Source organism: Sus scrofa, unplaced genomic scaffold, assembly GCF_000003025.6.
Source record: "Sus scrofa isolate TJ Tabasco breed Duroc unplaced genomic scaffold, Sscrofa11.1 Contig1966, whole genome shotgun sequence".
NCBI classification, from domain to species: domain Eukaryota; kingdom Metazoa; phylum Chordata; class Mammalia; order Artiodactyla; family Suidae; genus Sus; species Sus scrofa.
In genome coordinates, this window is record NW_018084993.1 from 111174 (window position 1) to 129145 (window position 17972).

The window sequence follows — 17972 nt, forward strand, 5'->3', positions numbered from 1 at the left end:
AGATCCTTATCTTAGTTACATCTTCAAGCACTGTATTTCCAAGTAAGGTCACATTCTGAAATTCCAGATGGACATGAATTTTTCGGGATGCTATTCTACCCACTACACCTCTATTAAATTTCTATGGCTAAAATTATAAATTCTTTGCTGTTTTGTGTTTAGCTTTTTACAATAACACTATTTGTACATTTCATCATATTTATCATATGCAGTTGCTTCCAAAACTCCAATACATGTGAGCAGGTGAGTCTTAAGAGTTGCAATGTTCTATATCACTTTTCCCCACATTCAGCATCTATTTATTACTTCCCAACAGCATCTGTAAATATTGGACATAAAAGTATTCTGCTTAATTCTGATTTCCAAGGTGGCTTAGCTTGCTCCACATAGGTCCCAGGAGAGGCCTGCTGGTTCCTCAGGGTCCACACCTCTGCTACAGTAAACATGGGCCTTATCAGGCTTGCAGCTGAGTGGATGGCTAATCTTTTTTTTTTTTTTTTTTTTTTTTTTTTGTCTTTTTGAATTTTGTCCTTTCTAGGCTGCACCTGTGGCATATGGAGGTTTCCAGGCTAGAGTTCCAATCAGAGCTGTAGCTGCTGGCCTACACCATAGCCACAGCAATGCTGGATCCTTAACCCACTGAGTGAAGTCAAGGATCGAACCACAACCTCATGGTTCCTAGTCAGATTCTTTTTCACTGCACCATGACAGGAACTCCACTAATCTCTATCTTGAGCCTTCTGTAACTGCATCCTTCCTTGAGAAACTTATTGGAGAAAGTATTAATTCTTTCATTGGAGGAGCATATCACTTTTTTTTGTTGTGACTGTATAAAAGCAATAAATTACATTATTTGTCCATGGACTCAGATTCCCTCTGTTATGATTTAAACTCTTTCTGGATTTTGGGAAGTGTGGTTTCCAAAATTTGAGTAACACTGTTAGAAGCAGCATAGCTTCAAAAAACAGATTGAGTTTGTATCTCACTTTTTTTTTTACTTGCTAGATGTGGAAACTTAGGTAAATTATAAAGCCCCTTTGCCTCAGTTCACTTACACATTAAGAATGGGGATAAAAACAGCAACTAGCTAACAACACTGAGATACTCAAAGACTTTACTAGACAAGCTAGTTATCTACTTAATTTCATACAATTCTATTAGTTTTCCAAAATCTTTATTTTTAATACAGACAGAAGAATTGCTTTCCAACACTCTTGAGTAGACTCAATTCCTATTCTTTTTGAGACATATCAACCTATCTGACCAGTTATGAACAAAATATAATCATTTGGGAGAACAATTCTGAACAAAGGGCTATGATCTTGCAAATTAAGATAATGACATGTATTGCATGTATTTAATGCCTCCTGAAATTTGGAAGGCTCATCCATGCTTTCAGTGGCCTTAAAGACTTAGCTTTTTAAATCTATGGTAGGAAATAAATCTAAAAATCATAAACAATGATTTTGACATTAGATAATTTCTTGTTACCTGCCTGCCTTGATTTTTCAGAATAGTTTAATTCCTAGTGGTGACTTACAGTTTGTGATGTCCACTGGAATTCTGGACTCAGCTGATAGGTACTAGAGTAAGAAAAGCTCTTAAAATAATGTTAAAATTTGTCTGTGAAGATGGATATTTTAGTAATAAGTTTGACTGCCTCTTTGGAAGGCATGGGATTTAGGACAACATCTCGACTGTCTTTTGAGGAAATTAGAAAGCCCATTATTGTAAATTCTCCATACCCTTGTGGCATGGAGAATTAATGCTTAGAAAAATTTTAGGTGTTTTCCTTCCTCTATCTTACTTTCCCTTAATTCTATTTATTTATTTATTTTTAATTTTATTTTTAGGGCTGCACCCCCGGCACATGGAGGTTCCCAGGCTAGGGGTCAAATTGGAGCTGTAGCTGCTGGCCTACATCACAGCCACAGCAATGCCAGATCCGAGGCGAGTCTGCAACCTACACCACAGGTCAGCTTACAGCAATGACAGATCCCTAACCCACACTGAGGCCATGTTTTGAACCTGTGTTCTCATGGATACTAGTCAGATTCATTAACCGCTGAGCCATGATGGGAACTCCCATAAATTCTCCTTTCTAATTCTTGGTTTCTTATTTAAGCTAGGAAAGAAACTCAGGAGACTGCAGTCACTAAGTAATCTCCTTGGAAACTTGTTTCAGTTTTTGCTAGGAGTTGTTAACTTTCAATTTATGTATGTATGTATAGTTGATTTAAAATGTTCTGTCAATTTCTTCTGTACAGCAATGTGATCCAGTTATACATATATTCTTTTTCTCACATTATGCTCCATCATGTTCATCAAGAGTGATTGGATATAGTAATCTGTGCTATGCAATAGATTCTCATTGCTTATCCTCTCGAATGGATACAATAGTTTGCATGTACTAACTCCAAACTCCCAATGCATCCCATTCCCTCCCCCACCCTTGGCAACCACAAATCTGTTCTCTATGTCTATGAGTTGGTTTCTTTTCTATAGATAGAATCATTTGTGCATATATTACATCCCAGATATAAGTGATATCATATGGTATTTGTCTTTCTCTTTCCAACCTCACTTAGTATGAGAATCTCTAGTTCCATCCATTTTGCTGAAAATGGCATTATTTTGTTCTTTTTATGGCTGAGTTGTATTCCTTTGTGTTTATGTACCACTTCTTTTTAATCCATTCATCTGCTGATGGACATTTAGGTTGTTTCTATGTCTTGGCTATTGTGAATAGTGCTGCAATGGGGTGAATGTATTTTTTTCAATGAAATTTTTGATCTGGATGTATGCCCAGGAGTGGGACTGATGGATCATATGGTAGTTCTACATCTACTTTTCTAAGGTGCCTCCATACTGTTTTCCATAGTGGTGGTACCAATTTACATTTCCACCAACAGTGTAGGAAGGTTCCCTTTTCTCCACACCTTCTCCAGCATTTGTTACTAGTAGACTTATTAATGATAGCCATTCTGATGGGTAGGAGGTGGTATCTCACAGTGGTTTTGATTTGCATTTATCTAGCAATTAGTGATGTTGAACATTTTTTCACATGTCTGTTGGCCATCCATATGTCTTCTTTGGAAATATCTATTCAAGTCCTCTGCCCATTTTTCAATCGGGTTTTTGGTTTTTTTGCTATTGAGTTATATGAGTTCTTTGCATATTTTGGAGATTAAGCCCTTGTAGGTTGCATCATTGCAACTATTTTCTTCCATTTTTAGGTTGTCTTTTTGGTTTTTTTTCTCTTTTTTTTGATAGTTTCCTTTGTTGTGCAAAAGCTTCTGAGTTTGATTAGGTTCCACTGGTTGCCTTACTTTATTTTATTTTTTTATATAATGATTTTTTCCATTATAGCTGGTTTACAGTGTTTTGTCAATTTGGTGACCGAGTTATACATACATGTATACATTCCTTATCTTCTTAATAGCTGCTTTTACCTCTTGATTCCTTAGTGTATAAATAATAGGATTTAAGAGAGGTGTGAAAATTGTATAAAATATAGAAAGAATCTTATCTACAGAGTATCTGCTGAAGGACCATACATAAATAAAGACACAAGGGGCAAAGAAGAGAGTCACAACTGTGATGTGAGCTGAGAGATGGAGAAGGCCTTAGAGGAGCCACTAGCAGTGCGGTGCCTAACAGAGTAAATGATTACTGTGTAGGAGACAAGCAAGAGGAGGAAGCAGACTAGGGACAGGAGGCCACTGTCTGCAATGACCAGTAGCTGTAGCATGTAGGTGTCTTTGCACGCAAGCTTGATGACCAGGGGAAGGTCACAGAAAAAGCTGTCCACAACATTGGGGCCACAGAAGGGCAAATTCAACATGAAAGCCATTGCACTAGATGAGTGTACAAATCCAACTGCATAGGAAGATAACAATAGGCTAGTGAGCACTCGTGGGCTCATGATAGTCATGTAATGGAGAGGTTTGCATATGGCAACATATCTGTCTATTGCCATGGCTACAAGCAACATCATCTCACTCCCGCCTACGAGGTGCATGAAGAACATCTGAGAATAACATCCCCACCAGGAGATGGTCTTCTGTTCTCAGAGGAAATCTGCAATCATCTTAGGGGGCAAAAGAAGCCAAGATCATATCAATAAAGGAGAGATTGATAAGCAGAAAATACATTGGTGTGTGAAGGCGTGAATCAAAAGTTACAGTAACCAAGATGAGGAGGTTTCCTAACACAATCCCTACATAGACCACAGAGAATCCCAGAAAGAACAAAATCTGAAGATTCTGAGATTTGGAAAGTCCCAACAACATGAATTCAGATACCTCTGAATGGTTTGTCTTTTCCATGTTGTCAACTTACCATGATGTTAACTTAATTCCATAATAATCAAAATGAGTGAGAATAAGGAGGAAGAAAATTGTTTTTACAGAAAGGCTTGTTTGTGTTCTGTCCACTTTTGCTATTCAGACAGGATATTGAACTTACAAGCACCCTCTACTTTTGGGAAATTTTGTTGGTCAATGATTTCCTGAATGGCCCAGAGAATTATACAAAATAGTAGAATTCAGAAAATGCATTCTGAAAGACAAAAATAAAAATAGTACATGAAACCACAATTGTATAAGTTGTGAACTTGGAATCAGAAGACTTCAATACAACACCTAGCTGAACTACTCACTGGACATCACAGGATGAATAACTTTCCTTTTTCTTTCTTTTTGTTTTTTTAGGACCACAGCTGTGGAATATGGAAGTTCCCAGATTAGGAGTCAAACTGGAGCTGTAGTCACCCACCTACACCACAGCCATGCTGGATCCGAACCACATCTGCAACCTACACCACAGCTCAGGGCAATGCCAGATCTTTAAACCACTGAGCAAGGCCAGAGATCGAACCTGCAATCTCGTGGATACTAGTCGGGTTCATTACCACTAAGCCACAATGGCAACTCCTTAAGTAACTTTCCTTTTGATGGTTAAATTTCCTCCTCATTAAAATTAAAAAAAAAAATTGGACTACATGATATTGGATGCCTCTTTGTGTGATAAAGACTTCCATGAATAAAATAATCACAGTGGGTTTTATATTCACAGAATAATATTGAGTTTTTTAACCTGGAAATTATAATTGTAGAAAATACATCCTGGATTCTCAAGCATCATATTTTGAAATAGACTCTTAAAAAATATGAATTAAAACATAAATCAAGTCTTAAATGTAAGCTTTTAGGTTCTAAGAAATGTACCTTTATTCTTCTACACTCCAGTCCCTCACAGCTCACTAGTTAACTAGTTTATATTGGTAAAAGAAAACATGGAAACAACCCAAATATCCACCGACAGATGATTGTATTGGGAAGATGTGGTATATATACACAATGGAATACTACTCAGCCATAAAAAGAACAAAATAATGCCATTTGCAGCAACATGGATGCAAGTAGAGACTCTCATACTGAGTGAAGTAAGTCAGAAAGAGAGACAAATACCATATGTTATCACTTATATCTGGAATTTAATATATGGCACAAACAAAGCTTTCTACAGAAAAGAAAATCATGGACTTGGAGTAAAGACTTGTGGTTGCCAAGGGGGAAGGGGAGGGAGTGGGATGGCTTGGGAGCTTGGGGTTAATAGATGCAGACTATTTCCTTTGGATTGGATGAGCAATGAGATCCTGCTGTGTAGCACTGGGAACTATGCCTAGTCACTTAAGATGGAGCATGATAATGTGAGAAAAAAGAATGTATACATATATGTGTAACTGGGTCACCCTGCTATACCCTAGAAAAAAAATAATGTATTCGGGAAATAAAAATAAATAAATGAAATTAAATTAAAAAAAGAAATATAATTCTCTCAGTTAATCATCTAATGTATGAGGTAACTTTGTCATCAGCCTTTACTTATTGTAAAACTGATTTTACCAGCTTTGCCTTTTTAAAAATAACTTTCATCATTAATAGCTTCTAAATTATCTAAATTTTTACAAGTTCCTGCTGTGGCACAGTGGGTAAAAAGTCTGACTATAGCTGCTTGGGTTGGTGCGGAGGTGCAGGTTCCATCCCCAGTCCACTGCAGTGTAGCTCTCAGCTGTGGCTTGCATTCAATCCCTGGCCCGGGTACTTCCATATGCCACAGGTGCGGCCATAAAAAATTAAAAATAAACAAGTAAATTTTTATAAAGCTTTTTCAGTAAATAAAGTATATTCTTCTTTTTTTTCCCCGTTATTACTTACCACAGAGAAAGTACTTTCATGTGAAGGTACCTTATGTGAATCCCAGAAATAGCCTTGCATCTCCTTTTCCTGTATCCCATCAATTCCCTGCAATTACTCTCCCAAACATTCAAGAGAAAGAAGCATCATAATGCTGTATATTCCATTTCTTTAAGACAACTCCACAAGCACATTTTCCAGTTGTATTTTCCCCTATATAAATACATCTTTTGGCCAGTTTCCTACTCTAAGAAACATGGATTGATGTAAAGTACTAAGTCACATCAAGTATGTAAAGGTATTCATTTCCATGTCTGGAAAGTTTATAGATCCTTTTAAATTTTATGTCCAATATTTTATGAATCTAGATTAATGCTTTTTTTTAAAGTCTAATTTTTGAAACTGCATTAAAGAGAGCAGGACAGTTTTCAAATATACACAAAGTAATTTATATACGTTCTAGCATGTGAAATAGTGCATGATACTCAAATATCTGTTGAATAAATGAATGAATAACTATATAATACATATTAAGAATCTAGATTAAAGTAAGTTTAAGGCAAAATCAACAGAAATTAAGAACTTAAATCATATTTTTAAATTTTAAATAGACTATTGAAGCATTTTGAAACAGAAATACAATCACCATTTTAAAACAAAATGTTAGAAATGTGTAGTTTTCTTTTACTTAAAAAAAATACAGTAGCTTATACTAATGGAAAAAAGAACCATGTCACACATAGCAATATAACTAACTGTAAACAATTTGTTTCTTAGGTATCTTTCAAGAAAAATAACACACATATTTGTACAGTGTTTGTGTGTGTATATGTGTGTGTGTGTGTGTTGTGAGTATTACTGTTTACATATATAACCCTTTTACTAAGACAACAGTGTTCAAACTATATACATAGTTGTTTTCCTTGGGTTTTTCACTGAAAAAATTAAAATATGTTCACATGAACACATAAAAATTTTTAAATTTTTATGGCTGTATAAATTCCATTTTGTAGATGATGCATAATGTAATCACCCCACAAATACAGTCTGATTTTAGGAATCTAACATTGCTTGTAAGAATTCTGCTTTCATCAAATCACTGGTTTCTTTCAAAAACTTGCAATTGCTTAACTGTCATATTAATCCACAAATTCCCTTAGGCCTTGAGAGTTAAGTCCTCCCCTACCCTAAAAAAATCAAATACTCTTTTCTAGTATTGCAAACATTCAGTCTATTTCAGTAGCAACTACCTCATGATTTTATACACTTTAACATTTCCATCCTTGCTTATTTTCATCTTTTTAGCTACACAAATTCTTCTATCAGGGCACCTCAAGGCCTTTCTCCTACATAATAAAACCTTCTCTAGATATGAAGCCCATAACCATTTCCATTGTATTTTTGGTCTGTTTCATGTGTTCTACAACTTAAATATTTTCTAAGAATATCACATGTATTAGGTATTGATCTTCTGAAACAGAAAGAACACTAGAACAAGAGGCAGACAGATTTGTTCTAATCCTAGCTTTGTTTAATTCCTAGGATCTGATTTCTAGTGTTGTTTCTTTCCCCAAATCATTTTTAAGGTCCTTGAAAATAGACAAATTACTCTTATATTTCTCATGAACACACTTTCACATGAAGGTCATCAATAAGAGTTGTTGATGGAGTGAATGAGTGAAAAAATACATTTAAAAATAAACAACTTTTAAAAAATTTTGTTAATTTTTTGAGTAACACAATGAATGATACATAATTAATGGTTTTTACATGCCAAGACTTTTTCTACTTTTTTTTCTGTTTTTATAGTGTTAATTTGCACAAATTGCATTAATTTATGATTTATTTAAAGGATATTTTTGTATATAGGTTTTTAACCCCAAATCTTTTACACACACACTCACTCACACAGACTCTCTAAGGGTATGGAGGAGATAAGAGGAGACAGAAAAGAGAAAAAGATGATGTTTTCAAAAGGATCATTTTTATTGTCAGCCTGGCATCCTCCTTTCCTGCAGAAACAAGTTCCCTAACTTCTCCTTGTCAGTGAAAAACTTTCAGATTATTCTAAAATTGCTGGGGATAGATTATATGAAACTTTGAAAGCAACACTGTAATTCAATGTATAGACTCACTATCACATGCACTAAGTATAACAGCATTAGAAGTTGAAATTTACTCATAGGAGATTATAGTTATCAAAATATGATGAGAAAAAGATAAATTGTGATTGATCATCTCATGCTTTATCTACAGAGAACAAAATGTTAAAATATTGGAGTATATATTAACAATTTATTCCATTAAATTTATATTTTAAATGATTTGTAATATTTATATAGAAAAATAATAAATAAAAGCAAATATAGCTTAGGTTAGATTTACCAAAAGTCATGCAAATCATGCCCTTGTCCACATGATTGTAGTCAATTTAGCTGACCTATGTTTTTGAAAAGTAAAACAAACAGAACAGGATAAATTGATGTGTTAGAGATGGTAGGTTTATAAGCACAGGAAAATGACAAATTTCTTTGAAAACAATAGTAAAGATTCCATTCAGCCAGGAAACTATTGAGCAGATGGAAAATAAAAGCACTTGAATTGTATCGAAGAGTACTCAATTATACAATTTTCCCCATGTTGTCACAGGTGTAATGAGAACATGCTATGTTCGTATGACTACCAGAATAACAATGCTTTTTAGAATTCTATAATTTTACCACTTATTCAGCTTCTAAATGATGTTTCACATCTGATTTCACCTATGGACAAGGTGAATGAAAGCCAGTATCCAGGTATGTTTCTATATCCTTTTAATCTACATTAAAACTGCCTCCATGACTTACCAGCTCCTCAGAGTGTTTCAGGACATGACTTGACTCAGGGCACATTGAACCTGGAGAGCTTCCCATCCCCCAAATAATGGCATTATCCCCCAAATAACGAAAAATACGAATATTTTCTCTGGAAGAAAAGGGGTCCTAAATATTAAGAAGGTAGTAATAAAGAAAGGATCTATTTTGAGACCGAACAATGCCCAACTGGTGATCAAATACCAGTGGGAATTATTAAAGATGCTATGTTGTTTTCCCTGAATTACAACAGAGGAAATTTTTCTGTATTGCATAATTATAGAAATCGATATGTTTACTTATGGACAACAGTTAAGAGAAGCAATATAAAACCACTATCAGGTCTTGAGTATTCTAATGTGAAAACTTACTTGAGAGTATTAACAAGCATGAAATACAAAAAATCTAACATTTACTGTAAACTAACCTTAGGCCTGGTATTATTTTAAATGCAACTAGGCCTATCAAAACAGAAGACATGAAGGTATAAATTAGGTTACTACGTTTTCCTTTATTTCCTTGTTCCCACCTCCAGTTCTAAGACACTATTCCTATAGAGTATTCCCTTTGCTTGCTTTCATATGCAATCAAAATATATTTTTCAATATATTATGGACTAGACTGTATAGAAGCTATTCTATTGAATACTCATTTTCAGATCACTGGTGCTTCACGAAGGAGTCCATATAATCCATTTGCTGATTCTGCATATGCCCTGTCTTCAGAGAAATGTGACTAAAATCATCTCCAGATTCTTTTTTCCCATAGGCATGGAGTTCAGTTCAGAGTAGTGGCTTCAGCGGGTGTATGTGAGAGAAGTATGCCCATCTTTTCTTTGTTTGGATGTTCCAAGTTCCTTATTTCATGATTCAAGTAGGAATTCTATGAATTCCTGCATCATCTAAGACCTTGCATTCCAGTCTCTGGCTCAGACCAGGTGCATTGATTTTTTTTTAGGAGTATTCTATGTGAACTTTTTAATCTTCCTCAAAGTTCCCATAAAATTTCCATGATTTAGTATGCAAGATGAGAATAGTTTTATTTTGCAGTTATCTAGGGCCAATCTACTTGACCACAGCAAGACCACTGGATTTGAGAGCCTATGAACATCTGAAGATATCACTGAGGCTGTGAGCTGAATTCCACCTGCAAGGCTAAATATGGACACTTGATACATCTGTCATGTGGTGATTTCCCTTTATCTTCTTCAAGAGTTTTACTGTCTTCAGTTATTTGGCTGATTTGCAAGCAACATGGCCCTCATTCTAGAAACCCCATCAGTAATCCAAATACCTCTTTTAATTTGACCAGGAATTAATCAAATGCTTTAGACTGGCTGTTCAATTAGCAGCCACTAGACATAAATGATTACGTTAGCTAACCTCTCTTTCTTTTATTTCTTTTTTCTTCCTCTTTTTTTTTCCTTTTCATTTTCATGGTTTCTGTAGAGCATATAATATGCAACTTTATATTATCTCATTCTAGTACCTTCAATATTATACCATTTCATATAAAACAAAAAAAATTTATCTTCTCTCTCCTCTGTACTATTGTCAATGTCAAACTTCTATTGTACATACAATAATGTAACAAAATGCCATTACAATTCATTTAACATTTCTATTTATAAGCAATGATTGCCAAGAATCTTTAATTTTTTGTGTGCTTAAAATTACCTCAGAGAGTTCCGCTGTGCCTCAGTGGTTAACAAACTAGTATGCATGAGGATGTGGGTTTGATCCTGGCCTCACTCAATGGGTTAAGGATTTGGCGTTGCCCTGAGCTGTGGTGTAGGTCACAGATGTGGCTCAGATCTGATTTTGCTGTGGCTGTGGAATAGACCAGGATCTACTGCTCCGATTCAACCCCTAGCCTGGGAACTTCCATATGCTGTGGGTGAAGCCACCCCTCCCCCAAAAGTTTCATTTTTATGTTTGAAAAATAGCTTTGAAATAAGTTGAGAGAATTTTTTTCTGTTATTATTTTAAAGATGGCTTACATATTTTCTGAAAAAATTCTGAGTTCCTTATTTTTTTGCCCTTCAATATATAAAGTTTATTTTTCCTCTTGCGTATTTTAAGATTTTTTAATTACTCATTTTCAGCACTTATTATATGTTTTGATGTGATTTTTCCCATTATAATTTTAAAAATCCACTTATCTAAATAATTTCTCAATATATTTCTCTTGGTTACAGGCTATATTTTACTTCTTTGAATTTTTATTAATTTTGATGGGATGTTGTATATCAGTGGTTCTCAATAAAAGGATATTTGGCAATATCTGGGACTTTATTGAATGTCACATCTAGGTGCGCTATTGGCATCTAATGGATAGAAGCCAGGAATGCTGCTGAACAACTTAAAATGAACAAGAAAGTCTTCTACTGCTGAGACCAGCTCAGCAGGTTGGGGCTGAAGAACGGGTGCCGTGAAACTTAAGGAAAAAAGTTAACATAAAACAAGACACATTTATCTTAAGTAAAGGTGGGAACCGGGGACTCAAGGTCTCAGGGAGCAAGAGCCCACTCAAGAAAACACACTGCTTTTATTGTGCTCTTGATGATTATGTCAAGTGAGGAGGGGTTGTAAGTGCAGGATATAGGTTTTTTTAAGTTATTTTAAAAGTCACACAGCCAGTTGCTGATTAAGCTTTTATTCTGACCTTTAGGCACTTAACAATCATTAGCATTGAGGAAGCTTGGCCTCAGCTATCTATGCATAGCATTCTAGAGAATCACCATTGTGCTTCTGCAGATGGCTGCCTATCTGCAGCAACCCAGCACACCTAGGTTTGCACCTCTGCTCTCCTTGCTAATGCATATCTTGCTAAAGACCCCTCATAAACCCCTTCTAGCCATGAAGCTCATCTTCCTCTTATTCTTTAGAGGACATACTATGCTTGTGCAAATGGCGTGCCATTCTGCACAGGTCCAGCGCGCCTAGACCAATGCATTATGTCCTCATTCAGCTGACCCAGTGAATAATTTATGCCTTTAGGTCTTTGTTCTTAAGCCTAAGTCATTTACCAGCACAGTGACTGTTTTTTAAGCAGGAAGATGGGGTAAAGTAAAGCAGGACAAGATGGAGTTTCAGCAAAGAGGCTAAGAAAATATTGTAGAACATGTTTGAGACATTCTACAAAAAATAATTATCCAGCCCAAAATGTCAATAGTGCAAGGATTGAGAAACCCTACCTACCATACACTATGAAAATTACATTTTTGTGTTCTTTATACATTAAAAAATTAAGAATATTGTTGAATATATGAATTTGGGATATCTTCTTTGGTATATGTCAAATTTTCACTTTCTCAATGTTTTCTTTCATTAAACAATTTAAAAATTTTTGGTAAAATCTATTTCAAGAAATTAAGAATATAAGGGTAATTTATTATTGTCATTGCATTCTAATGTTACTGTTTTACCTCTACAGTTAGGTGTATATTCTTCCATCTTATGTTTTGTGTATCATACAATGTAGGGAGTATGGAACATTTATTTTTCCTATGACTATCTGATTGCTTTAGACAATTTATTTACAGGGCCATCTTTCCCTTCACTGAATTACAGTAGCATTTTGTCATATACTGGGTGGTATGTGAGTCAAAATCTAGATTGCACATGCTATTTCATTGATTTTGATGACAGATTGAAATTAAAAGGAGTAATCACAGTTCAGGCATGCAAAATGGAGACAGGAGGCCACTGAGGCTCTGTTTCAGACACATTTCTGCACCACGGAGAACGTGAACTTTCTGAAACCTGCACCAAACCCAAAGACAGCAGGTGTTTTAAAACAACATCTGCTAGCTTCAACCTTGGGTCTCAAGGTTATTGCCCTGTAACTATGCAACTATTTTGGACTCTAATCAATCTTTGCTTAACAAGCACCCTTACTTCTTGCTAGATCCAATTATAATTCTTGATAAACAATTCATGTAAATATACTTGTCGTTTTTGCCTTTTTATAAGCCTTCACCATTCAGGAGTTCAGTGGAACACAATTTGAGCACTTCTTGAATCTGTGTCTCTCAGGCTGCAGTTCTAACAAGTTCCAAATAAACATCTTTTAATTTCAATCAGGTCTCAATTTCTGAAATTTTGCTTAGTGATCTATGTGTTTCCTTATACCAAAACCAAGCTCTATTAGTTACTGCAGTTTGGAAAAAGTAATGAAATCAAGCAGTGTAAATTTTCCAGTTTTGTCTGTCAGTATTGTCTATAGCCTTATGGGGGTTCTCTTTTATGTGACTTGTTTTTTTCTGGCTGCCCTTTGAATTTTCTCTTTAATTCTTGCCATTTTAATTATGCTATGTCTTGCTGTGGGTCTCTTTGGGTTCATCCTGTGTCTTCTACCTAGACATCTCTTTCCTTCTTTAGTCTTGGGAAGTTTTCAACCATAATTAAATCACATTCATTTTTAACCCTTTTCTCTCTCTTCTCCTTCTAGGTCCCCTTATAATACAAATGTTAGTATGTTTGATATTATCTCACAGGTTCCTTAAACATTCTCATTATTTTTCCCTTTTTATTGTCCTGTTTGGGTGATTCCAATTATTCTATCTTCTAGGGCACTTATGCATCCTTCTGTATTACCCAGTCTGTTGTTAATTCCTTTTAGTGTATTTTTCATTTCAGTTACTCCATTCTTCAACTTTAAATGATTCTTTTTTATATATTTTCTTGAACCTATTCAAAATTCTTATTTTGTTCATCTTTTACTTCTCCATATTTAGTTAACATTCTTGTTTCTAATGGTTTGAACTCTTTATCTGATAAATTCTTTTTCTGTTTTATTCATTGCTTTTTCAGTTTTTTTTTCTTTTTCCTTCATTTGAAATAAATTCCTCTGCCTTCTCATTTTGTTTAACTTTATCAGTTTCTATGAGATTAGGTGGAATACTATTGTTCTGGTCTTGAAAGGGGGTCCTTCTTTGGAAGTGTCCTTATGCAGTCTGTGTTTGTCCAGTTGGGGGAAAGTTGGGTCTGAAGTGAGTGTGGGTCACAATTTCTCTAAGGATATGCTAGCAGCTATCACCTTGGTGGGAGGTGAGGCTGAAGGTAGAGGTCTTGAGCCAGAGCTAGGTGTGAACCAGAGCATCTTCTATCTTCAGGAGTCATCACCATCTTATAGGGGGCAAGATGAGGTACTAAGGTGCTGAAGCAGAAGCCCTGAAAGTTGGGTACAGCTGGTTCTGTTCCAAGTGTATACTCACCTCTCCCCTTCTCAGCAATGGTACCATCACCCCAGAGCTGAGCAGTGCTGGAGCAAGATGGGCCAGGGTGGGTGCTCAGCTTGGACTGTCCAGGCTGCCAGTCAGAGCTCAAGATGGCTCTTGATCTACTATTTCTGTGAGTGTCAGCAATGGCTACCCTTGCCAGGTTCAGATGCAGCGCTGGGTTCAAGTGAGCTCCATCCCCTGCCAATTGTACACTCCCTAAGGCAATAACGTTTTCACCCTACTGGGGAGCTGTGCTGGGGCTTAGGGCTAGAGTGGGTGACTGGCACAGTCAGGGGTACATGCTGGGGTGGTGGCTGGAAACCAGTCAGGGCCCCAGGCAGTTTCAACCTGCTTTGTCCACCTTGTTCAGGGAGTGAACAGCCATGTATATGCCCTTCACAAATGGAATTTGGGTTTCATACAGCCCTCTTATTATAAGTCTCACTGGTTTTCAAACTAGTTAAGGGGACTTGTCTTCCCAGTGTTGGATTCCAGGCCTGGCTGTCCAATATGTGGTCTGAACTGCTCACTCCCCATGAAGGATCTCCAAGCCCATGATAACCTTTCCTCTTCTATGATCCCTCCTAAAGTGTAGATCCCATCTGATCATTTCTCTTCCTCTCCTACTCGATTCTGCATGGATCTTTCTTATAGCCTTGGTTGTGGAAGAGTCTTTCTGCCAGTCTCCACTTTGCTTTCAGGGAGAACTGCTCCACATGTAGATATATCTTTGATATATTTGTGGAAGGAGGTGAGCTCAGCATCTTTCTACTCCACCATCTTGGTCTCCTCCCTCTATATTATCTCATTTTTAAAGATTTGGAAAATTTTCCTTAGTCAAGCAAATGTTCCTTTGTTTTTAAAGGGAGTATGTTAAGCTATAATTTGAATTTCTTTGATACACAGTATCTAATGTTTTTCTTCTCTTGCCAGCAGTGTAATTTATGTTTCAAGATTTTTCTTGTCTCAGTGAAAGCCAAACATCAAATAATACCACTTAAATGTGGAATCTAAAAAAAAAAAAGGATACAAATGAACTTATTTGCAGAATAGAAATGGACTCGCAGACCTCAAAAACAAACTTAGAGTTACCAAAGGGGCAGAGGGGAAGGGGGAGGGATGGACTAGGGGTTTGGGATTGTGGTATATGGAATGACTGGTTAGTGGGAACCTGATATATAGCACAGGGGACTCTGCTCAATATTTTGGGATAATCTATATGGAAAAAGAATCTGAAAAGGAATGGATGTGTGTATATATAGTGAATACTGTGTTGTACAGTATAAATGACCATAACATTGTAAATCAACTATACTTCATAAAACTTAAATAACAAAAGAAAAAGAAAAAGAATTTTGCTTGTCTCAACTACACTATCCACTCGTAAGATCTGGGCAAAAAGAGATAACTAGATACTTCACAAAAGGGAATATTCAAATAGATAATAATCATATGAAAAGATGTCCCAGGTTACTAGTTATCAGGGAAATATACATTATAACCACAATTAATATTGCTACATACTTAAGAAAATAAAAAGGCCTGAAAATATCAAAGTCTGTGAAAGATATGGAACAACTAGACAAACAGCTCTGGTGAGAGGATAAACTGGTGAAACCACCTTTGAATCTCCAGCAATTTCTTTCTTTCTTTTTTTTTTTTTTTTTTTTTTTGCTTTATTGATTTTCTGTCTAGAGGATCTGTCCATTGATGTCAGTGGGGTGTTAAAGTCTCCTACTATGATTGTATTCCCATAAATTTCTCCTTTTATGTCTATTAGTATTTGTTGTAGGTATCTGGGTACTCCTATATTAGGGGCATATATATTGACGACAGTAATATCCTCTTCTTGTATGGATCCTTTAACCATTAAATAGTGTCCTTTGTCTTCCTTTATGGCCTTTGTTTTAAAGTCTATTTTGTCTGATATGAGTATTGCAACTCCTGCTTTCCTGTCTGGTCCATTGGCATGAAATATCTTTTCCCATCCCATCACTTTCAATCTATACGTGCTCTTTGCCCTAAGGGGAGTCTCTTGTAGGCAGCAGATTGAAGGTTTCTGCTTTTTTAATCCAATCTGCCACTCTGTCTTTTGATTAGCACATTCAGTCCATTGACATTTAAGGTGATTATTGATAGCTATGTATTTATTCTCATATGAAACCTTGTTTTCCAGTTGATTCTATGTTTCTCTTTTCTTCCTTTCTTTTTTTGGTTGGATGATTTCCATTTATTTTATGTTTGAATACTTTTCTTTTCAGTTTTTGTGAATGTAATGTTCAGTTTTGATTTGTGGTTGCCCTGTTTTTTAAGTATATTAATCCCTTCCTATATCTGCTTGCTTTAGCCTGATAATCATATAGGCTCAAACACATCCTTAAAAAAAATGAAAAAGAATCTAATTTTTCTTACTTCCATTGCCCACACTGTATGAATTTGATGTCTTTTTTTTCTTTTTCTTTTAATGGCTTCATGTTTAGATCAGTATGCTGGTTTATTTAAGTGACTGCTTTCCAATCGTGGTTTCCTCCATCCTAGATTTTCCTTTTTTTTTTTTTTTTTAATTTATAGAAGCCCTTTCACATTTCTTTTAGAATGGGCTTTGTATTGCTATACTCTTTTAGCTTTTGTTCGTTGGAGAAATTCTTTATTTCCCCTTCTATTTTAAATGATATTCTTGCTGGATAGAGTATTCTAGCTTGCAAATTTTTTCCTTTTAGCACTTTAAATATATCTTGCCACTCCATTCTGGCCTGCAGTTTTTCTGTAGAGAAATCAGCTGATAGCCTTATGGGGTCCCTTATCATTAATGCTTTGCTTTACCTTGCTGCCTTTAGAATCCTCTCTTTAACTTTTGCCATTTTTATTACAATATGTCTTGGGTGGTCCTATTTGGGTTCAACTTGTTTGGGGCCCTCTGTGCTTCCTGTATCTTGACATCAGTATCCTTTAGATTTGGAAAGTTTTCAGCCATAATTTCCTCAAATATATTTTCATTTCCCTTTTCTTTTTCTTCTCCTTCTGGAATTCCTCTTATGTGTAGATTGGCCCACTTTATATTATCCCATAGGTCTCTTATATGGCTTTCATGGTTTTTTTTCATTTGGTTTTCTGTCTGCTGTCATGTTTGGGTGATTTCCATTATTCTATCTTCCCCATCACTAATTCATTCCTCTGCATCATTCATTCTGACCTTTATTGCCTTTAGTTCAGTTTGTATCTCTGCAAATGAATTTTCTAGATTGTCTTGGCTCCTTATATTTTCTAGTTCCTTTCTAAAGGAATCTGCATACCATTCATATCCTCTTTTAATTCCTTCAGTATTTTCACTGTCTCGCTTTTGAACTCAAAGTCTGTCAGACTGCAGAGGTCTGTTTCATTGTTGACTGCTTTAGGTGAGCTCTCCTGTTGTTTTAACTGGGAATGGTTTCTGAGCTTCTTCATCTTGCTTGTGTGTGTGTGTGTGTGTGTGTGTGTGTGTGTGTGTTTTCCCTGTGAATTTGGGGAAGCCAAACTGTAGTCTTGTAAGTCTATTTCTATGCAAGAATACCCCTTTGTATTTTTTGGGGGGGTTACTTTTTTTTTTTTTTTTTTGGTGTGGGTGTTTGAATCTTTGCTGTCTCTTTCTTTGGTGTGAGCAGTCTGTTATCCCCAGGATGCCCTGGATGTTTTCAGGGAGAAGGGGGCAATGGGTAG

At 35.8% G+C, this 17972-nt stretch overlaps 1 pseudogene; it reads right to left on the reverse strand.

Annotated features, from left to right (window-relative positions):
- Positions 1 to 3404: 3404 nt before the first annotated feature.
- On the reverse strand, positions 3405 to 4328 carry LOC100511701 (annotated as a pseudogene).
- Positions 4329 to 17972: the final 13644 nt, after the last annotated feature.